This window comes from Musca autumnalis, unplaced genomic scaffold, assembly GCF_047663935.1.
Source record: "Musca autumnalis isolate F117 unplaced genomic scaffold, ASM4766393v1 scaffold_3, whole genome shotgun sequence".
Lineage (NCBI taxonomy): Eukaryota > Metazoa > Arthropoda > Insecta > Diptera > Muscidae > Musca > Musca autumnalis.
In genome coordinates this window covers 49,095,516-49,120,826 of record NW_027411866.1, presented here as the reverse complement: position 1 = coordinate 49,120,826, position 25,311 = coordinate 49,095,516, and the positions used below count along the sequence as shown (strand labels likewise).

General features: G+C 35.0%; 1 protein-coding gene across 6 annotated transcripts in view; it reads right to left on the bottom strand.

The window, feature by feature from the left end:
* Nucleotides 1-25,311, bottom strand: part of fne (ELAV like RNA binding protein found in neurons) — a 175,748-nt gene that overhangs the window by 95,477 nt on the left and 54,960 nt on the right. For 2 of the 6 annotated variants that reach the window (XM_073975209.1, XM_073975216.1), the window contains exon 3: nt 23,038-23,142. The exons of the other annotated variants lie outside the window; for them this stretch is intronic. The gene's annotated coding sequence lies outside the window, so the exon portion shown is untranslated. The remainder of the gene's footprint in view (nt 1-23,037; nt 23,143-25,311) is intronic. 6 annotated transcript variants of the gene reach the window in all.

The following is a 25,311-nucleotide window of genomic DNA, read 5'->3' as shown; positions in this document are numbered from 1 at the left end:
GTGGGCACGGACAACGATGACGACGATAACGACAACTCCATGGTTCAGAAAACATTTTAAATATTGTATAGAGTGAGTGGGTGAGCAAGCAATGGAATGTTTATTTGCTTTTTTATTTTATTTTGTGCTATTTGTTTGTATGTCCATACATACATATATATCTGTGATTGTAACGAAGGGAAAGGATAATGGAAGGATAACAAATTATAAGGCATATTAATTGCCAAAGTATGTAAATTATGTTTGCTTGAAATTACAGAAAGGGCAAAAATGTAAAAACCGAAGCATTAAATGGAAAAATCAAACACATTTTTCATGTTGACTCTAGGACAACAATAGGCCAAAGCACAGCATATCACAGGGTAAATATGTACACATATGTATAAATATGGTTCCATGTGTACATACATAAATGTGGCATATGACGTTTTTTTAATTTATGATATAATTAATGGAAACGTTAAAATATTTTTTATATACATACATACATATAAATTAAAAAATTTAAATGTAAAATGTTATGTAGGTGATGCTATATACCAGGCAACGAGTTTGATTGGTTCATTCTGTCCCGTTATGGCTGAAACAAACAAGGACTTCGGAAATTCTGATAGAGCCGTTACTTCTTAACATTTAGCGTTCTAGCTTAATTATTGTGCACTAGGGCGCTCAGTGAGTGGGAAGTTTAGTGGAACTTTGAGGAATTTGGAAGTACATAAATTTAATTAATTTTTTAATTGAATTCGTTAGCTAAGTACTCCGCTGCCAATGGCCCATACTCAGTTTGGCGATTTATTCAGCGAAACGAGCTAAAATTGCACTTAAAAGTTGCACTTTTGTTTCATTTTTTCTTATAAGAAATAGATTTTTAATTCATTACGAAAAATGAATTGGCGCGGACAAATGGTAAGTCCGCATGCCATGATTTATTTCTCTTAATATTTTACAAAGCAATTATGATATTTTACTCTTTAAAAAATGCAAAATGCCTTTTCATGCAATTTTAATCGGAAAGAAGTGCCTTTTGAATTTTTCAAAAATATGTTTTTTTTATATCCTCAGCCTTTAGGCTATGGAGGGTATATACACTTTGATACGATGAAAATGTGCTTTATCGAAATAATGGTTTTAGACCCCAAGTATGTTTGGACGAAATGTGTTTCAGACAATTTGGAGTCGATCTAGCCATGTCCGTCCGTCTGTCTGTCTGTCTGTCTGTCCTGCTGGCTGGAGCGCACGATAACTCCCGAACGGATGAACCGATTCGGTTCAAATTTTGGCTTTCGTAATATTTTGCCCAAACTTAGTTTAAGTTCGAAGATGGGCTATATCGGTCCACTCCTTCCGGTACCTCCCCCACAAAAAGTTCGAAAATGTTCAGAAAGTTTGTGCGCACGATAACTATTGAAGGGAGTGACCGATTTGGTCCATACTTTGTATAGCGTAAACTTTCTACCAGGGTAATATGAGGTCCAATATGGTCTCAATAGGTCCACTCCTTCGGGTACCTCCCACACAAAATTTTGCAAAAGTTCAGTTTAGGGCCATCCCTCGAATGGCTTTGATTTTTGTTTTAGAAACTTGTATTCGCCGCCCTCCATACGACGGTACAAGTGCCATCAGGGGCAAGTCCATACTTCCTGAGAAAATAGCATGAAAGTTGCAAAAAACCCCTATGACACCGTGTGAGGTGGTTGGAGCTCAAGATAACTCTCAAACGGATCTGCCGATTCGGTGCAAAATATGGCCTTCAGGTACCTCCCCCACAAAAGTTCAAAAATGTTCTGAAAAATTGTTCGTACGGTAACTATTGAAGGGAGTGGCCGAATTGGTCTATATATCTACCAGATATAGATCAGGTTCAAATATGGACTATATTTGTCCACTCCATCCGGTACCTCCCACACAAAATTTCGGATAAGTTCACTTTAAGACCTGCAATCGAATCACTTTGATTTTTGTTGAAGCAACTTGCATTCGCTGCCTGAATTACGAAGGGAAAAGTTTTTTAGGGGCAAGTCCATACTTCTTGAGCAAACATCCCGAAGAGTGTAAAAACCCCCTATGGCACCATATGTTGTGGCTGGAGATCCATTTCCATAACGGTCAATGTCGATCCATTCCTTTTAGTATCTCCTCCGCAAAACTTTTGATCTTTAATCCTAATCAACGCCCAAAATTTTTAAAACGCACTAAATACATACGTTTTTTGGGAAAAAATGTTTCAATATACACAGGCTGAGGGTATATCTCTGTCTGCAACGCCGACTGATACTTTTTTACTTGTTTTTATTTTCCGTGGATATTTCAAAAGTGAGTCCAGTACATTTCCTTGTTAAGATACATATAATCTGAAATATTTGGGTCTCCTCTGTTCGCAGCCATACAAGATTTCGGAGATATTCAAGTTTTTTTTTAATAACTTCGGAATAATTGCATTTTTTAAAAGAGAAAGTTAATCGCGACAATAAACGCCATTGTTGAATGTGTTTTGAAGAAATGGACTCACAAATTCTAACAAAATTATGATTTCTGTGAAATTAAGAATCCTCTCGCAATTTTTCATAGTTTTGACCTGAAAATGTTTGTGATTTATATATAGTGTAACATTTTTAAAAATTCCAATGCAGTGGCAAACTGAACTTAATCTGAGACATTATAAATAAAATAATGGTACAAACCTGCTGAATAGACCAATAAACATTATAGATACAAATGAAGTTGCTGACATTTTACTCCTTAATGAATATGTAGGGTTGTGGGGCCTCACCCAAAAGTGGACCTACATATGTTAACCGTTTTTGTGTTTTACATTTGCATCAAAATCGGTTGCAATTTTTGTCTTTAACCTTTAAAATTCGTAATATGAGGGAAGCCGTCATATAGTGGCTATACCTAAGCGCAAACCTACGTTTCTAATATTTCGCATAGAGGTTTTCTATCTACCAAGAACATAAAATGCCAAAATACAACAAAATACGTTGGAAAATGTGTCGTGTAACATTTAAAATTTGTCCTCTCGGCCGGTAGCGTTTAACGGGGCCTATACCAAAACGCGAACCTATATTGAAAATATTTTGTAAATAAGTTTTCTATCCGCTGAAAGCTCAACATACCAATTTGTAACTTTTGAACGGATAGAAATATTCTCATAATTCTTTTTTTGTTTGACAGATAACACTTTCAGCTTTCCAACACATTGGGTCAAGCAGAGGAATTCAAGGTCAAATTTAAAAATTTGAGTTTTTTTTTATAGTTTGCATCATGCATTTTTGTTTTTTTTTCATATGTTTTTTTTTTGTATTTATTTAAGCAATTTATAATACAATGTATGCTTAACTAATACTACGACTAGTCTCCAGAAGTAAAAGTGACTAACTAGTAGTTTATTTCTGATAAATAAGCGATAAAAATTCTTAAACAATTTGTAAAATTAAGAATAATGTGTATAATGGAAGAATAAAGATATTGGCATTTCAATTCTGAAGTGACAGCAAATCAAATGGCTTTTTGCGTTGGAGTCTTCTAGGCACATTAGATACTTGAAGTAAATTTGTTGCTTCAACGTTGACATGTTGATGAAGTCGTGAGAAATAATTCTTGGTGTAGAAGCAAATTTCTTCTTCTTTTTTCATATGTTCTAACTATTAAAAACGTCAAACCCCAATAAACAAAACTTGGGTTTTCATAAAACTCGTATGTTAAAAAATGTCCATTTGTGTGAAAAAGCTATAGTAGAGGGGTAATGCCGGTTCTAGATCAGTAATTTGATACCTTTTTACCTCCTGTCTCTGTGTGTGTGTGTGAGAGAGTGTGTGTGTGTGTGAGAGAGTGTGTGTGTGTGTGTGTGTGTGAGAGAGAGAGAGAGAGAGAGAGAGAGAGGAAGAGAGAGAGAGTGTGTGTGTGTGAGATAGAGTATTTGGAGAGCGAGGGTTAAATTTAACTGCACAGTGGGTCAAAACAACAAAAAATTACAAGAAATATGATAGGCTAAGCCACCTATATGAACGGATGAGGGGGAGAGAGCCCGAGAATTTGAGAGAGACCCACATTTTTTCAATAATATAATCAAGAATACATACATACATACATACATATGTAAGCGTTTAAATATAAGCGAGGCAAAATATGAAACAATGTTGCATATTTTACCTCCTGTATGTGTGAAGCAAAATATGAAACAATGTTGCATATTTTACCTCCTGTATGTGTGAAGCAAAATATGAAACAATGTTGCATATTTTACCTCCTGTATGTATGAAGCAAAATATGAAACAATGTTGCATATTTTTCCTCCTGTATATGTGTGGGAGGGAGCCAGACCGAGAAGTTGAGAGAGAACCACATTTGATCGTTAATGTAAACAAAATACATTTATTTTAATATATGTCTGTCCGTGAGCATGTCGAATCATGATCATAATCAAAGAGGATTTTTCCGTCCGTCCGCCAGTCTCTCTGTGAGCATGTTCATTCATGTTCATAACTTAACATCTGTATGCATAATTAATTTCACAATATTGTGAAATTATTGATGGTGGTCAGTTGACAAATTTCGTATAAAAAGCAAATAATCTTAAATAAGATTCAATGTATACCCAATTAATTTCACAAGTTTGTGAAATTATTGATGATGGTCAGGTTCGTTCGTCTTTTGAATTTCATAACGCTATGAGTTGAGATGAATGTCAGAGTTTCTCATATTGCAACAAAAACCCAAGAGTAAACATTAAGTGGCCATGAAATGATTCGTACAAATTCTGTCTATTGTTTTACTCCATGTAAGCGTACTGGTGATCGATACATTGGCCAAAAATTTGATTTTTTGTCAACGAGCATTTAGGCAATTTGTTTACATTTAATATAAACAAATCGTTAATAGAAGAAGAGAAAGAATATTTCTTTGTTCATATGAGATCTTGCCCTTTGTTGTTATTACACAGCTTGAGTATAATATGCATGTGGCGTTAGTGTTGATCATACTATGGTGGGGGAGGGGGATTCAAATGTGAGGTGGGGTATGGTTGAGGAGCATCTTGATGCTGGAATACATTCAATACTTTGATTCTTCTAAATCAATGGTGGGCAAATTGCGAGAGACTCATGTATTTTTTTCACTTTTGTGTATGAGGCCGAGCATTTCTGCCCAACAGTGTTCTAAATACTTGTATATTGATGGGATTTGATGAGTACGCCACCAGTACTTAATACGTCACAGATTTTTAACGGAGATTAAATGCACTGCACAGTGGGTCAAAACAACAAAAATAACATCCAAAATGTTAGGCTGAACCAAATTTAGAGTAAGTCTAAATGAAATCATATGTATGAGTGAGAGTATGGTATTATTGTCATCAAAAAACACACATACATATAAGCGTTTAAATATAGGCAAGACAAAATATGAAACAAAGTTGGATTTTTTATCTCCAGTATGTGTAGGAAGCAAAATATGAAACAATGTTGCATATTTAGCCTCCTATATATGTGAGAGAGGGAGCGATAGACAGAGAATTGGGAAAGTCAATGTATATGTAAGCGTTTAAATATAAGCGAGGCAAAGTATGAAACAATGTTGCATATTTTACCTCTTGTATGTGTGAAGCAAAATTTGAAACAATGTTGCATATTTTACCTCCTGTATGTGTGGGAACAAAATATGAAACAATGTTGCATATTTTTACCTCCCGTATATGTGAAAGAGGGAGATGAAATAGATAGAGAATTGGGAAAACCCCCAACATTTTGCAATATAATCAAAGAAAAAAAAAAAAAACCAAGTCAAAGCGTTTAAGGCTTGGGAATTTCATACTCGTAACTTAATTTAATTTGAGTTTAAATAAATAGGAATGAGAGAGTCTCAGTTATTCAACCAGGAGTAAATATCAATGGTCATCATTTGTTATGCTCTCTATACTCGATGTTAGCGGGTTGGAGATCGATACATGGACCCAATAATTAGATTTTTTATTTTAAATTTTGCCTGTTAGAGCGAAGATCATTTTTAATGATTTCTATTAATTTTCTCGTTTAGAGTTAAGCTTGATCAGCTTTAATGACTTTTATTAATTTTCTCGTTTAGAGTTAAGCTTGATGATCGGATTTTTTGTCAACAAGAACGTAGACAATTTGGTTACATTTAATCAAATGTAAACAAAAGTGGTTGTATTTAGGATTGAGGAAAAATAAACTACATATAACTTCATCAATAAATGGCTAGCAACACATGGAACATTTTCTACCAGAAGAGGTTCACTTGACAAAGATCAAAAATATGTCCACAATATAAAAACAATGTACTGCATTCGTTGATATAGCAAAGTTTGCATAAATTTGCATCTGATATATAATAGAAAGTTTTCTTAATGTCTATTTATCCAGCAGATGTTGTGGTATATCAGATGTTATGGAAGCTGGAATTATTGTTTACTCCAAAAATATCATAAGCAAGAAGAATACTTTCCAACATACCGACAATTATTGTATGCCTCGTCAATAATGTGTAATTAGGTGACCAACGATGATGTTCATGTAAGGTCTATCTTCATGTTCCTAAAAACCAATTTCCACCTAATACCAGAACGGGCCAATTCATTGATATCTAAAAATCCAATGGCTAATTTTCAAACGTTTGTAAGCGTTCATCTTCACGATGGAATCTATTATCCATGACATAGGATGGTTTTTTGTTTTTGTAATTTCCAATAAACCGCTGACAGAAATATACTCCATTTCATCAAAATACAAAGGGATCACTGATGTGAATAGGGTTAAGGGGCTTTGACGCAGAGTTTCATGCCAAAAAGACTGGACAAATGATTATGCTTGATGTCTGCGCTTAACAAAGTTATTGAATAATCTTCTGTTTAACAGCATGTTTATTCGTGGTCATGATTAAACATGCCATCTATCCAAATAATTCCCAAAGATTGTGAATTTCATATTTATATTGCTTGACATTACATTTTTCATATTATCACAATTTGGAATAAGAAATAAGGTAGCTCAAGTTCGAAAAAATCTCTATCCAGTCTTCCTGAATTCATAGATTCAGGTTTCGTTCACATTGGATTCAGGTTAGGTTAGGTTAGGATGGGTTCAGGTTGGGTTGGGTTCAGGTGGGGTTGGGTTCAGGTTAGGTTGGGTTCAGGTTAGGTTGGGTTCAGGTGGGGTTGGGTTCAGGTTAGGTTGGGTTAGGATGGGGTTCTATATATATTGTATCAATAACTCAAATTTAACAGTATAACTCTAACAATGGAAGAAGAAATGTTAAAACGGCTGGTTCAATCCCGCAATGTTTTGAAAAGAAAATTTCAAAACATTAAAAGGGGAGAACAAGCAAGAACAACCCAATTGGAAAATACCTTCAAACCTATAACAGATGAATTAAACAAATTAGTTAAAACAACAAGTGAAAATGCATCCAAATACATGATTCCTAAAACAGAAAATATACCCGAGTATGGGAAATCATCGTTTTCCAGTATCAAGAGATATAAGGAAGATGTTAAAGAAGAAACCACTCCAAGTGGTGATGAGTACGAAGAAGATAATAATCAAGATGACTCAAGTAACGACGAGGGTGGAGAAGAATCTTTTTATTCTGATCATGATGACTATGATTATGAAAAGAATCTTCTTCAATTGAAAATCAATAATAATCTGGATACTGTATACGGTCCACATAAAAATGTTAATGGGGAATGGAAATTTGGAGATAAACCTTTAGAAATAAATAATGAAAAAATTATGGTAGGAAACCAGAATTGGGCACTCACACCAGGCTTATTTGAACTCCTCTTTCATCAAAAGCCCAAAAACTACGATGAATCAGAGTTGGAGATATATAAGAAAATTTTACTGGATTCAAATGCACATAAAGTAAACTACAACCATAATGAACGAGTAAAATCTAACAAAGGATATAAATACACTAATATAATAAAGAAGATAGTCGATGGTACTCACACTGGTAAAGGCCTAATGAGAGTAAATCCCGAAAAACCTCAATATGAATATTGGAACGATCCCAATGTTCTTGTTGAACGACTAAAGCTGTTGGTGGAATCAAATCAAAGTGGAAAATATGACCATACAAATGAGATGGTTTCTATAATTGAAGAACTACGAGAGGCAGATATTATATATTAATCAAATTTGTACATTGCGATTACGAAATAAATGCAATCTATCTCCATCGTAATATTGTTGTTTTTATTTATTTTTTAATGCGTATTAGTCATTGATATATATTTATAATAAGGACTTTGAAACTGTGACAATCATGAGAAATATTTCCCGGACCATCAGTAAGGTAAAATCCAAACCAAATATGAACCCAACCCCACCTGAATCCAACCCAACCTGAACCCAACCCAGCCTGATCCCAACCCAACCTGAACCCAACCCAATCTGAACCCAACCTAACCTGAACACAACCTGAATCCAATGTGAACGAAACCTGAATCTATGAATTCAGGAAGACTGGATAGAGATTTTTTCGAACTTGAGCTACCTTATTTCTTATTCCAAATTGTGATAATATGAAAAATGTAATGTCAAGCAATATAAATATGAAATTCACAATCTTTGGGAATTATTTGGATAGATGGCATGTTTAATCATGACCACGAATAAACATGCTGTTAAACAGAAGATTATTCAATAACTTTGTTAAGCGCAGACATCAAGCATAATCATTTGTCCAGTCTTTTTGGCATGAAACTCTGCGTCAAAGCCCCTTAACCCTATTCACATCAGTGATCCCTTTGTATTTTGATGAAATGGAGTATATTTCTGTCAGCGGTTTATTGGAAATTACAAAAACAAAAAACCATCCTATGTCATGGATAATAGATTCCATCGTGAAGATGAACGCTTACAAACGTTTGAAAATTAGCCATTGGATTTTTAGATATCAATGAATTGGTCCGTTCTGGTATGAGGTGGAAATTGGTTTTTAGGAACATGAAGATAGACCTTACATGAACATCATCGTTGGTCACCTAATTACACATTATTGACGAGGCATACAATAATTGTCGGTATGTTGGAAAGTATTCTTCTTGCTTATGATATTTTTGGAGTAAACAATAATTCCAGCTTCCATAACATCTGATATACCACAACATCTGCTGGATAAATAGACATTAAGAAAACTTTCTATTAAATATCAGATGCAAATTTATGCAAACTTTGCTATATCAACGAATGCAGTGCATTGTTTTTATATTGTGGACATATTTTTGATCTTTGTCAAGTGAACCTCTTCTGGTAGAAAATGTTCCATGTGTTGCTAGCCATTTATTGATGAAGTTATATGTAGTTTATTTTTCCTCAATCCTAAATACAACCACTTTTGTTTACATTTGATTAAATGTAACCAAATTGTCTACGTTCTTGTTGACAAAAAATCCGATCATCAAGCTTAACTCTAAACGAGAAAATTAATAAAAGTCATTAAAGCTGATCAAGCTTAACTCTAAACGAGAAAATTAATAGAAATCATTAAAAATGATCTTCGCTCTAACAGGCAAAATTTAAAATAAAAAATCTAATTATTGGGTCCATGTATCGATCTCCAACCCGCTAACATCGAGTATAGAGAGCATAACAAATGATGACCATTGATATTTACTCCTGGTTGAATAACTGAGACTCTCTCATTCCTATTTATTTAAACTCAAATTAAATTAAGTTACGAGTATGAAATTCCCAAGCCTTAAACGCTTTGACTTGGTTTTTTTTTTTTTTCTTTGATTATATTGCAAAATGTTGGGGGTTTTCCCAATTCTCTATCTATTTCATCTCCCTCTTTCACATATACGGGAGGTAAAAATATGCAACATTGTTTCATATTTTGTTCCCACACATACAGGAGGTAAAATATGCAACATTGTTTCAAATTTTGCTTCACACATACAAGAGGTAAAATATGCAACATTGTTTCATACTTTGCCTCGCTTATATTTAAACGCTTACATATACATTGACTTTCCCAATTCTCTGTCTATCGCTCCCTCTCTCACATATATAGGAGGCTAAATATGCAACATTGTTTCATATTTTGCTTCCTACACATACTGGAGATAAAAAATCCAACTTTGTTTCATATTTTGTCTTGCCTATATTTAAACGCTTATATGTATGTGTGTTTTTTGATGACAATAATACCATACTCTCACTCATACATATGATTTCATTTAGACTTACTCTAAATTTGGTTCAGCCTAACATTTTGGATGTTATTTTTGTTGTTTTGACCCACTGTGCAGTGCATTTAATCTCCGTTAAAAATCTGTGACGTATTAAGTACTGGTGGCGTACTCATCAAATCCCATCAATATACAAGTATTTAGAACACTGTTGGGCAGAAATGCTCGGCCTCATACACAAAAGTGAAAAAAATACATGAGTCTCTCGCAATTTGCCCACCATTGATTTAGAAGAATCAAAGTATTGAATGTATTCCAGCATCAAGATGCTCCTCAACCATACCCCACCTCACATTTGAATCCCCCTCCCCCACCATAGTATGATCAACACTAACGCCACATGCATATTATACTCAAGCTGTGTAATAACAACAAAGGGCAAGATCTCATATGAACAAAGAAATATTCTTTCTCTTCTTCTATTAACGATTTGTTTATATTAAATGTAAACAAATTGCCTAAATGCTCGTTGACAAAAAATCAAATTTTTGGCCAATGTATCGATCACCAGTACGCTTACATGGAGTAAAACAATAGACAGAATTTGTACGAATCATTTCATGGCCACTTAATGTTTACTCTTGGGTTTTTGTTGCAATATGAGAAACTCTGACATTCATCTCAACTCATAGCGTTATGAAATTCAAAAGACGAACGAACCTGACCATCATCAATAATTTCACAAACTTGTGAAATTAATTGGGTATACATTGAATCTTATTTAAGATTATTTGCTTTTTATACGAAATTTGTCAACTGACCACCATCAATAATTTCACAATATTGTGAAATTAATTATGCATACAGATGTTAAGTTATGAACATGAATGAACATGCTCACAGAGAGACTGGCGGACGGACGGAAAAATCCTCTTTGATTATGATCATGATTCGACATGCTCACGGACAGACATATATTAAAATAAATGTATTTTGTTTACATTAACGATCAAATGTGGTTCTCTCTCAACTTCTCGGTCTGGCTCCCTCCCACACATATACAGGAGGAAAAATATGCAACATTGTTTCATATTTTGCTTCATACATACAGGAGGTAAAATATGCAACATTGTTTCATATTTTGCTTCACACATACAGGAGGTAAAATATGCAACATTGTTTCATATTTTGCTTCACACATACAGGAGGTAAAATATGCAACATTGTTTCATATTTTGCCTCGCTTATATTTAAACGCTTACATATGTATGTATGTATGTATGTATTCTTGATTATATTATTGAAAAAATGTGGGTCTCTCTCAAATTCTCGGGCTCTCTCCCCCTCATCCGTTCATATAGGTGGCTTAGCCTATCATATTTCTTGTAATTTTTTGTTGTTTTGACCCACTGTGCAGTTAAATTTAACCCTCGCTCTCCAAATACTCTATCTCACACACACACACTCTCTCTCTCTTCCTCTCTCTCTCTCTCTCTCTCTCTCTCACACACACACACACACACACACTCTCTCACACACACACACACTCTCTCACACACACACACAGAGACAGGAGGTAAAAAGGTATCAAATTACTGATCTAGAACCGGCATTACCCCTCTACTAGCTATAATTTATATGGGAAACGGTATGGAAAAAACATACATTTTTACTAATGTAATTTCAAAAAAATTTAAAAAGTGTTTAACGGAACGGTACGGTTACAAAAGTATAAATGGGCCGAAAGAGGACACTCTCGGGCATCATTCTGTGAAAAAGGAACTTTGTTCAAAGCTGTTCCCTAAAAGTTCTTCGTATAAACGCTACGGTAAATTATTAAAACGACTTTTAAAGGCAACAATCCTACTTGCTTAACAAATAATAAATAATGAAAACAATATCTGTTATAGTTTTTGAGAAATAGCTATTTCTTTCTCCAGAAATTTGCAAAAATCACGTATTTTCTAAAATTGGGAAACATTTTTCGTCTTTAGGAGCACGCCACGCCCACGCATTCCAATATTCTGATCCAATTTTTTGTTTTCCTTAGTATCAATATTTTTACTATCGAATCCCATATAGAAATTAACAATCGGTGACAACAAAAAATGGGGGTTTTGGCCAGGAAAATCGATTTCTGAACCACTGTGCGCCGTTACATGTGGACCATATTAAGCCCCACGCTATCCACTAATACAAGAAACATTTTAGGAATCTACGGCCTTTCCATTAAAAGTTATTATAGTAAAGTTCCGCTAAAGTGATCATATTTCGCATTGTGGGGCGGCCCAAAAAACGACAAAGTTTTTTTTTGTTTTTTGTTGTTTGTTTTCTGTTTCTGTATCTTTTGATCTGAGTGACCGATTTGGTCCATACTTTACACATCGTAATATATCTGCCAGATATAGATCAAGTTCGAATATGGACTATATTTGTCCACTCCTTCGGGTACCTCCCACACAAAATTTCGGATGAGTTCACTTTAAGACTTGCTCTCTAATCACTCCCACACAAAATTTCGGATGAGTTCACTTTAAAACTTGCTCTCGAATCACTCTGATTTTTATACCCTCCACCATATGGAGGGTATAATTAAATTTGTCATTCCGTTTGTAACACATCGAAATATTCGTCGGAGACCCTATAAAGTATATACATTATTATCTAATATATAAAAGGCAATGTGTGTATGTTAGTATGTTTGTATGTTCCGAATAGACTCAAAAACGGCTGAATAGATTTTCTTGAAAATTTCAGATAATGTACTGGGAACACCGGTGGTGAAAATAGGCTATATATTTTTTTGAATGGTCGTCGCGGAAGTGAAATATCGCGGTCGTCCCAAATTATTCAAAAATGTATTATTTCAGATAATATACCTAATTTTAGTAAGCGTGGCTACAAAACCGCTATAACACTGGCTTCACTATGTGGGATAACGCGGTCAACGCCATAGTTTGGAATACAGTAAAATCCCGATAACACGAGATGTCACTATATAGAAATTCCGAAAAATCGATTGGGAAATCTTATGAAATTTTGTATGTGGAGTTTTTAGGTCTGAGAATAGGTCGTAATCTATTTTTTTATCCCGCTAAGTGTAGTGACCAGTGGTCCTCCCCACAAATTGCTTAAGAAAACCGCGAAATTCAAGATAATTTTAGTAAGCGTGACACAAAAATGATATGAACACTAGCTTGAACAAGTGGGATAGCGCGGTCGTGAGCTATTTTAATATGGCTAAGTGTAGTGACCGGAGGTTCTCCTTCAATTTTTTTAAAGTCCATGATATTTTTGAACGTATTGTTTACAGATTGTTTGCTATACTACTGTAATTACCGTCTTGACCCTGAATGGTCTTCGCGGAAGTGAAATATCGCGGTCGTCACAAAATGTTCAAACATTTATTATTTCAGATAATATACATAATTTTGCGTGCCTAAAAAATGCTATAAACGGTGAACACTAAACAATAAGTGGGATAGCGCGATCAACTCAACAATTTGGAATACAGTAAAATCCCGATAACTTGAGATGTCACTATCCAGAGGTTAAATCCACCAAAAATTAAAACGAGGACGTATACTGAAAATTCTCTGCAAGACTGTATACGACCCCCAAAAGTGACTAAATCTCCAAACTATCGAAAATCGGGAGGTACTGCTTTACGGGAGCTATATCAAAACGTGAACCTATAACTGTTGCATAACGAGCGCAATTAAAAAGGGGTGTCTTTCGGTCGATACGAATTACATTAAAACCAACTTCTAGCCATTTCGGTGTGATACTGATGTTGAATCCTCAAAAATAGGAAAATCAGCCGGTACCGTTCTATGGGAGCTATATCAAAACGTGGACCTATACTGTCAATTCTCTGCAGTAATATTTACGACCCCAACCGAGACCAACAATCCAATATATAGCAATGTTAATTGACGTACACCGATCATTATATGTGGGTCACAAAGTGCTTTAAACTGTCAATTTATGGTGAAGGGTATAATAAAAGAGATTTTATATCTTAAATTTGGGGGATACCATTATATGGAATTTATGTCAAAACATTGATTTATATTATGAAGTTTCTAGAGAGATGCCTAATTATGGCTGTATCAATGCTGGATAGATAACTAAAGCTTACACGGAGAACCCAAACAACGGGCCAGCAACGCGGACCGGGTCAGCTAGTCTAATATATAAAAGACAATGTGTGTATGTTACTATGTTTGTATGTTCCGAATAGACTCAAAAACGGCTGAACAGATTTTCTTGAAAATTTCAGATAATGTACAGGGAACACCGGTGGTGAAAATAGGCTATATATATTTTTTTTCATTTGGGAGGGGGCGGGGTACCTCCCCTTTGCACTATTTTTTAAAAACGCTATTTTAGCAAAACTGACAATCCTATCGGAGAGAAAATTAATTTGCGAGACAATGGTTGTTGTGTCTCCGATCCTAGGTACTCATTTGGTGCCTAAAGCCCCGGTCACGCCCACTTTTTTAAATAGCTAATATATCAAAAACTGCTTAACCGATTTTCATGAAAATATCAGAGAATCTACTGGGAGGACCCGTGGTGAAAATAGGGTATATATTTTGTTGAATTTCGGAGGGGGTGGGAACCTCCCCCATGCCCTATTTTTTAAAAGCGCTATTTTAACAAAACTGACGAACGTATCGGAGAGAAAATTAATTTGCGAGACAACGGTTGTTGTGTCTCCGACCCTAGGTACTGATTTGGGGCATAAAGACCCGACCACGCCCACTTTTTTAAATAGCTTATACATATATCAAAACTGCTTAACCGATTTTCTTGAAAATTTCAGAGAATCTACTGGGAGGGCCCGTGGTGAAAATAGTTTATATCTTTTGTTTAATTTCGGAGGGAGCTGGGAACCTCCCCCATGCCCTATTTTTTGAAAACGATATTTTAACAAAACTGACGAACGTATCGGAGAGAAATAATAATTTGGGGACAATGGTGGTTGTGTCTCCGACCCTATGTACTCATTTGGGACCAGACCACGCCCACTTTCTAAATATCTTATATATCCAAAACTACTAAACCGATTTTCTTGAAAATTTCAGAGAATGGATAGGGATGACCTCTGCTGAAAATAGGCTATATATTTTGTTGAATTTGCCCTATTTTATTAAAACTCTGTCTTTGCAAAACTTACTAATGTATGGCTTAGAAAATAAATTTGCGAGACAACGGTGGTTGAATCTCCGATCCTAGGTACTTATTTATGGCTTAAAGACCCGACCATGCCCACATTTTTAAATATGTTATATCTCTGAAACTACTGAGCCGATTTTCTTTAAAATTTCAGAGAATTTACAGCGATGACCATCATGAACACCCGTGGTGAAAATAGGCTATATATTTTTCTTGAATTTTGGAGGGAACGGGGGACCTCCCCCATGCCCTCCTTTTTTTCAAATCCTTTTAGCACGCCCATTTTTTAAATACGTTATATCTCCAAAACTTCTGAACCGATTTCCATGTCATTATCAGATGATGTACAGGGATAGTCCCTTGTGGAAATATGCTATATAAACTTACAAACGTGTCCGTATCCCCAACCCTGGGTACATATTTTAGCCGTAAGACCCGACTACTCCCGATTTCGGGAATATGTTACAAATCAATGGAAATAACAGATGTTATGCATAACGAAGCTTTGGTCTTATTGGAAAGGAAGTCTTTAGATTAGAAGGCAACATATCGATAGCTATAGCTTCATCAGGTATACATTATAAGAAGGTGCAAGGACTGGACATTCTATTGAATGAATTGTACACATGCAATATTAAATGGAAATTATCATCTGGCACGAATGTACGATGGCACATAAAAATTCCCAAGAAGCTTTAGAACGATTCTTGAAGGATTTAAGAGCACTTCATGTTTAGATTTCAGACAAACACTGCCAGTTTTACTATGCCAGTAGATGAAAGAAGATATTCAAATCATAAGTTAACATACCGCAAATTTCATATAGACACCATAATTTCTGAAGATGTTTTATTTATAGTCACTTGCTGATCCCGACTAATTTGCGACGCAAGAAAAATATAATTATGTTAAGAAAAGGTAACATAAAACTACACCGGTGGTGAAAATAGGCTATATATTTTCTTAAATGGTCGTCGCGGAAGTGAAATATCGCGGTCATCCTAAATTATTCAAAAATGTATTATTTCAGATAGTATAGCATATTTTAGTAAGCGTGACTATAAAACCGCTATAACACTGGCTTCTATGTGTGGGATAACGCGGTCAACGCCATATTTTGGAATACAGTAAAATCCCGATAACTTGAGATGTCACGATAAAGCAATTCCGATAAATCGATTGGGAAATCTTATAAAATTTTGTATGTGAAGTTTTTAGGTCTGAGAATAGGTCGTAATCTATTTATTTAACCCGCTAAGTGTAGTGACCGGTGGTCCTCCCCACATTTTTTTAAGAAAACCGCGAAATTCAAGATACTTTTATATATTGTTTACAAATTGTTTGCAATGCTATGGTAATTACTGTCTTGACCCTGAATGGTCGTCGCGGAAGTGAAATATCGCGGTCATCCCAAAATTTTCAAAAATGTATTATTTCAATTAATTAGAACGTTCGTAAGCTGGTTTTTATACGACTGAGAGTAGTGACCGGTGGTCCTCCCCTACAATGTTTTTAATAAAATCTGAAATCGCGGTCATCACAAAGTTTTCAAAAATGTATTATTTCAATTAATATACATAATTTTAGTAAGCGTGACACAAAAATGATATAAGCACTAGCTTGAACAAGTGGTAGTGGCCGGAGGTTCTCCTTCAAAATTAAAAAAAAAAAATCTGAAGTCCATGATATTTTTGAACGTATTGTTTACAGATTGTTTGCAATACTATTGTAATACTGTCTTGACCCTGAATGGTCTTCGCGGAAGTGAAATTTCATGGTCATCACAAAATGTTCAAACATTTATTATTTCAGATAATATACATAATTTTGTAAGTGTGCATAAAAAACGCTACAAACCCTGAACACTTAACAATAAGTGGGATAGCTCGATCAACTCCACATTTTGGAATACAGTGAAATCCCGATAACTTGAGATGTCACTAGACCGAAATTCCAGAAAAATGATTGGACATCAGACAAAGTTATTGATATACAATACAATATCATCATTAAAATCAGAATACCGCGATAGCGTCCGATTTTTGAAAATATTACAATTACGGATAAAATCTCAAAATGTGGGAAGTGAAACTTCATGAGCATTGATTTCAGTTTATAGTTTATAGTAGTAATTTTTTATGAATTATATAAATGGTGCCATACATATACCGAAGGAACATACATTTCGCTGAGGGGTATTTTACCATGCAATAGTGGTAAAATAGAGCGCGTAGAAAAAAGACGTTACGTTCGATCGGGCTGAATGAGGTTAAATCCACCAAAAATAGAGAAAATTAGTCGCCACCGTTCTATGTGACCTATGTATATCAAAACGAGGACGTATACTGAAAATTTTCTGCAAGACTGTTTACGACCCCCAACAGTGGCTATATCTCCGAACTATCGAAAATCGGGAGGTACTGTTTTTTGGGAGATATATCAAAACGTGAACCTATAGCTGTTGCATACCGAGCGCAAAGAAAAAGGCGTGTCTTTCGGTCGATCCGAATATTTATGCTCTCATCTTTAAATTATATTAAAACCAGCTTACAGCCATTTTGGTGTGATAATGATGTTAAATCCTAAAAAATAGTGAAAATCAGCCGGTACCGTTCTATGGGAGCTATGTATATCAAAACGTGGACCTATACTGACAATTCTCTGCAGTAATATTTATGACCCCAACCGAGACCAACAAACCAATATATAGCAATTTTAATTGACCTGCACCGACCATTATATGTGGGTCACAAAGCGCTTTAAACTGTCCATTTATGGTGAAGGGTATAATAAAAGAGATTTTATATCTTAAATTTGGGAGATACCATTACATGGAATTTATGTCAAAACATTGACATCAATACTGGACAGATAACTAAAGTTTACACAGAGAACCCAAACAACGGGCCAGCAACGCGGACCGGGTCAGCTAGTTCAGCATAAAATTCGATGTCGATTTGACCATGTCCGTCTGTCTGTTGAAATCAAGATACAGCTCGCAATTTTAAAGATAGAAAGTCAAAATTTGGTACAGAAGTTTTTATTACTTGCAGGATGGTTGGGATTGAAAATGGGATATATCGGTCCACGTTAGAACGGTACCTCCCGATTTTCGGTATTTTTAAGGTTTTAGCTTCATTATCCCACCAAAATGGCTGAAATTTGGTACGTCGTCTTCTTTAGGGGTATAAAACTTTCCCCCAGAATTTTGTCTGTATCGGTCCATGCCTTCATATAGCCCCCATAGAACGGTACCTCCCGATTTTCGGTATTTTAAACGTTGTTGCCTCAATATTCCACCGAAATGGCTGAAATTTGGTATTTAGACTTCGTAGAGGTACTCAAACTTCCCCTTTAAATTTGGTATAGGTCCATGCCTTCATATAGCTCCCATGGAAAGGTACCTCCCGATTTTTCGTATTTTGAAGGTTGTGTCTTAATATTCCACCAAAATGGCTGAAATTTGGTATTTAGTCTTCAATGTGATATAAAACTGTTCGCCAGAATAATGTCTGTACAGGTCCACGCTTTCATATTGCCCCATTTCTGACTAAAATTCGTCGGTATAGGTCCACGTTTCGATGTAGCCCCCATAGAACTGTATCTCCCGATTTTTGTAATACTGAAGATTGTGGCGTCCATATCCAACCGAAATGGCTGAAATTCGTTATTTCGTCTTCCAAGAGTTATAAAATATTCCAGAAGAGTATTATCAGTATAGGTCCACGTCTTCCTATATCCCCATAGAAGCGTACTTCTTGATTTTCGGTATTTTTTAAGTTTTAGCCACATTCTCTTACCGAAATATAGGAAATTTGGTAATTAGTCTTCTTTGAGCCTAAAAACTTTCCGTCAGAAATTTGCCGGTATAGATCGACGTTTTGAAATAGCCCCTATAGAATGGTGCCTCAAATTGTTTTACCGAAATTGCTGAAATTTAGTATTAAGTCTTCTTCATACACGAAAGGAAAGTAATAATTCCATTTTACTTCAATACAATTTGTGGTGGAGGGTATAACAACGCCGTTCTTACTTGTTTTTTCATGTTTTAGTATATATATATTTTATTATTCCGAACCGAACTTCCACTTCTTAACTTGCCCTTTCCACCTTCAAAGGAGCCCCATAACCAAATTATAGCCAATTTAGGCCGAACATGTAGATAAAAACTTCAAAATATCAGCTGGACCTATATCCAGCTGGGGATGTCTATGTACCATTGGGAACTCCAAATTACAGCCAATTCGGGTTAAAACTTAATATAAAACCTCAAAATATCTGAAATCGGGTTCCACTATATGGGGGCTAGGGGTTAAGATGGACCCATATTGGTTTTGGTGTCATATTCATATTGTCATCCAAATCTGAAAAGTCTGAAAAGTTTTAGTTCGATTGGTCACCTACAACTGTGTTCAGAATGAGTTTCTAGATTTGTACTAAACAGAAAACAACCAAGCAAAAATTCGGACCGGTTAGCCACTATGTAAGGTAAAACAACTTATTCCACTACTTACAAAGTAATGACTACAAATCCGAGTGTTGTGTGTTCAAAGCTCAACGTCGGCATGCGAGTTTTTTGTTAAAAATAAACAGTTGGTGGTGCACATGTAAGCTTTAATCGAAACCCTTAATGTTCGTACGCGTGGAATAGTGGATATTGTGTTCAGCTACAAATCAGAAGTTCGTATGATCAAACCGAGCAGAGAGCAAAATGAAATGAAAATATGAACTGTGTTGAAATTGAAAACTAATTACACCTCAGCTGTTCTAAAAATAGAAATTTGATAGTTTATTTTTCACCTTCTAGTGGCCACAGAATAACTAGTTATTCTAGTGGTCATAGAATAACAATTAATTCAGTGCGACTGACTTTGAAAAATAATGGGTTAGTTGTTGTTTTTTTTTCTTGCTGCGAAAGCAATGTAAATAAAACACTGTAAAAATATATTTTCGTTTTAAAGCATTCACATAGATGTTTTGCAAATTTTCTGAAATAAAGTTTGAACGGAGCACTCGATTTGGTCCAACCTTTTTACAGCGTAATATTTCTTCCAGAGAGATTATATCTAAAGATGGACTATATTCGAGTAACTCCACAACAAAATATTATTATACCCCCAGCCTCTAGGCAAACGAGGGTTGGATACGATAACCATGTGCCTCATCGAAATAATAGTTTTAGACCCCAAGTCCATCCGTTTGTCTGTCCAGCTGGCTCCGCTTAGCACTCTCTTGAGCAGATCAACCGATTTGTTCCAAACTTTGGTTTTCGTAACGTTCTGTCCAAACTTAATTTAAGTTCAAAGATGGGCCATACTTTGCACATAGCAATATTTCTTTCATAAATGTATCAGGATGGACTATGGACTATATAGCTATATTTGTCGCAAAAGGACATTTCTCGGATAGATTTGATATTTTTCGCATTATGTTGCCTCAAGTACGATGTGCCGTGGTCAAGTTTACGAAAAACCTGACCAAAACTCTAAACATGAATGGATTTAGACCAAACTTTGGGTTCTTATGTTCTTCGGGTCGCTGGTTTCATCTATATATATAAAATAGAAAAATGTTTGTACGTTTGTTTGATTGTGCTTTATAGACCCAAAACCGCTGAACCGATCTTCCTGAAATGTTTAGGGTATATTGCTACATCGCCTGGAATGAAAATAGGCTATTTAATTTTTTGAAATTCCGCGTTGATCTGGAGGTACCTCCAAAAAATTTAGATTTTGTATGCAAATATCTTTAGAACTGTTACAGATACAATGTCCAAATTTGATGTAGAAATAAACTTACCAAATTATATACAAATCGGTTCAGATATTGATATAGCTTCCATATACATATATTTTCAGCCGACTTCCTTATTTTATGCACCAATCACGCTATTTATGTCCAATTTCAATAAAATTTGGAATGTGTGACGGAGCTTGCTCTTGAAATAAATGTGCCAAATTATATCGAAATCGGTTCAGATTTGGATATAGCTCCCATATATATTTTCGGCGGATATCCTCCATTTTATGCAACAAACACGATATTTATGTCCAATTTCGATAAAATTTGGAATGTGTGAAGGAACTTGGTCTAGAAATACATGTGCCAAATTATATCGAATCCGTTCAGAATTGCATATAGCTCCCATATATATATTCTGCCGGTTTCCTGTATTTTATGCAAATCGCACCGGGTTCAGCTAGTTTTTCATACTTTTCACACTCAGACTGCGACTAAAGGAGTTTTTAGGTCCCTTCTCCTATAAAATATGATCGTATCAAAATATTCTAAAATTTTTTTCGCTATTAATTTTTACTGTTGGTCCTAGAATACATTAAAACTCTATATATTACCCAAACTCCAGAAATATGCATAAGTAAAAACCAATTTTAGGGTTAAGGTCGTATTTCATGTGAGTTTTGGCAAAATTGCTATGCAAAACATCATTTTAGAAGAATGGCGTCAAAGCTAAAAATATTGTCCGCTAAATTTTACTATAAGCCACCAACCAATGAAATTAAATCTCTATTTGCATTACATATTAAGGAAATATTGGTATCAATTTTTCTAAAAAGCCAATAAACTAAAGTAGGGGTGCAAGCTTCTTCCATTTCTAGAGTTTTCCAAATATTTGAGTTATGATTACTTGGAATCTTTCCACTCTAGGTATATGGTGTCTTTGGCAACTTTACTGACAAGGATGCGAGGAATATTTTTCTTAAGAACTAAACCCTCGTGTGAGTCATAAAAGGGTTATTTTCGATTTTTTTCCCTTTTTCCACAAATCTTTAAAATCTGCATCAAATTTCATCGTATCAGATCAAAATATTATAGAAGTTTGTTCGCCATAAAATTTTTTATGAAATGATAAATTACACAGCCCAACTAGATTTTACCCACAACTATTTTCATCATTTATTGTGAAAATTGACGTGGAAGAAATAAACAAGTGTGGACATCGCATTTCATTGGCGACACCGAATATTCGTTTCACATACCTTTCATCACAATTACAAAAAATATATTTCAAAATCTTTGTTTATATTGGATATTATTACAATATTTTAATAAGCAACTTAAATATTGAGAAAAAATTCCAAATAGGGTCACTTTCTCCTGCTTTTATACCCACTTTCTAAACAAAAACGTATATATTTTTTCATAATTACACGGAGGAAAAAACGGCCTCTCTAACATATGTATGTCCCAAAAATATTTTGCAGCAAACATATATATATATTTGCAACAGTCCCAAACATAACATATGTTTGGGTCCTGCAAACAAATATTTGTTTGTGTGTAAACAAATATATGCTTCGATGAAACCCAAAAGCCACAAAACACATTCACACACATTTATAAGTGGTGGTGGTTTTTGTTTTATTGAAATGCATAAAAATAACAAACACAAAAGCAAGAACAGACGCACTTGCTCATACCCTGCCACCAATTGGATGTGAGTTTCGCACTCCCTCGCTTAAGAGGTCACTCCGGAGACACGCCAAGGAGGATTGTTTGTGAATTACACAAACAATTTCTATAACCTTATTGTGATTACGTTTTATTGCGTATGCCGACACTTCGGAGTGACTTCCAAGGCGATTGTTTACATTTATTTAATGATTCAACACATTTGAACAAATATAGAACATTTTCTATCTGATGATTATATGAGGCGGTGGTGCATTGGTAAGCATACTCACTTTGCACTCTGAAGGTCCGGGTTCGCTTCCCAAGTCAGGCAACAAAACATCACATTTTTAAAATGACAAAATTAATGTAGGCGGAAATTGCATAGAATAATTTCTCTAAAAGAGAAGAAAAATAAATAAAAAATAGAACAATTAAAAAAATAAATAAAAATAAAAAATTTAAATAAAAATAAATAGAAAAAAATATTTTTTTTTTAATTTCTAGAACTATCGCGGAAATGATCTTCTAGAAGTGTCGCTAGAGTGACTTCCAAGACGACACGCCGGCGTGGTTCTTTTCCTTCCTTTCGTGTATGAAGAAGACTTAATACTAAATTTTAGCAATTTCGGTAAAACAATGTGAGCCACCATTCTATGGCAGAGATGGTCTGTATGACGATTTTTTAGGTTTTCGACCGTAAGAAAGTTGTAAACGTCGAAAACGTCATATACCCGTAGAAAACGTATAAAATGTAGTGAATGTCATAAACCTCAAAAAATTTATGTTACCATAATATTTTTCACTTAATATTAATTCTGCAAGCCTGTCTTTGTTATTGAAGAGGGTCCGTACCTTTTTTGAAAATAACAGAATATTTTTATTAATATTTTCAATTTTTAAAATAACTGAAATAATTGAACAATAAATTGGATTACGCACTTAGTACGCCATCTACAATATATTCCGAATACTACCACCACTTTACGTATATTCAAAGAATTTGCGGGTGAAGTAATAAACAAACATATGTATGTGTAATGCCCATATAATATAAAAATATATATAAAATGTACATTTTAGAGTGAAATCTTTTTATGCATGTTTTGTAATAAAACAGAATCTCAAAAAATAATAATAAAATGAGTTTTATTATTATGGAAAAACATCGATTTTTAGGATATAAAATTCGTTTGTTTATTCTGTAAAAAACCTTGTTTGTTTGGCTAGGTTTACGACGTTTCCGTCGTATGTAATATACGTCAGAAATGTATGTCAGATACGTCATCATTTCAGACAGACCATCTCTGTTCTATGGGGGCTATTTCAAAACGTCGATCTATACCGACAAATTTCTGACAGAAAGCTTTTAGGCTCAAAGAAGACTAAATACCAAATTTCCTTTATTTCGGTAAGAGAATGTGGCTAAAACTAAAAAAATACCGAAAATCAAGAAGTAAGCTTATATGGGAATATAGGAAGACGTGGATCTATACTGATAATACTCTTCTGGAATATTTTATAACTCTTGGAAGACGAAATAACGAATTTCAGTCATTTCGGTTGGATATTGACGTCACAATCTTCAGTATTACGAAAATCCGGAGGTAAAGTTCTATGGGGGCTATATCGAGACGTGGACCTATACCGACGAATTTTAGTCAGAAATGGGGCAATATGAAAGCGTGGACCTGTACAGACATATTTCTGGCGAACAGTTTTATATCACATTGAAGACTAAATACCAAATTTCAGCCATTTTGGTGGAATATAGAAGACACAACCTTCAAAATACGAAATATCGGGAGGTACTTTTCCATGGGGGCTATATAAAGGCGTGGACCTATACCGACTAATTTAAAGGGGAAGTTTGAGTACCCCAACGAAGTCTAAATACCAAATTTCAGCCATTTCGGTGGAATATTGAGGCCACAACGTTCAAAATACCGAAAATCGGGAGGTACCGTTCTATGGGGGCTATATGAAGGTGTAGACCGACACCGACAAAATTCTGGGGGAAAGTTTTATACTCCGAAAGAAGACTACGTACCAAATTTCAGCCATTTTGGTAGGATAATGAAGCTAAAACCTTAAAAATACCGAAAATCGGGAGGTAACGTTCTTTGGGGGCTATATGAAGGAGTGGACCGATACCGACAAAATTCTGGGGGAAAGTTCTATACCGATAAAGAAGACTACGTACCAAATTTCAGCCATTTTGGTAGGATAATGAAGCTAAAACCTTAAAAATACTGAAAATCGGGAGGTTCCGTTCTATGGGGGCTATATGAAGGTGTAGACCGATAAGGACAAAATTCTGGGGGAAAGTTTTATACCCCTAAAGAAGACTACGTACCAAATTTTAGCCATTTTGGTAGGATAATGAAGCTAAAACCTTAAAAATACCGAAAAGCGGGAGGTACCGTTCTATGGGGGCTATATCAAAACGTGGACCGATATATCCGATTTTCAATACCAACCATCCTGCATGTAATAAAAACTTCTGTACCTAATTTTGACTCTCTACCTTTAAAATTGCGAGCTGTATCTTGATTTCAACAGACAGG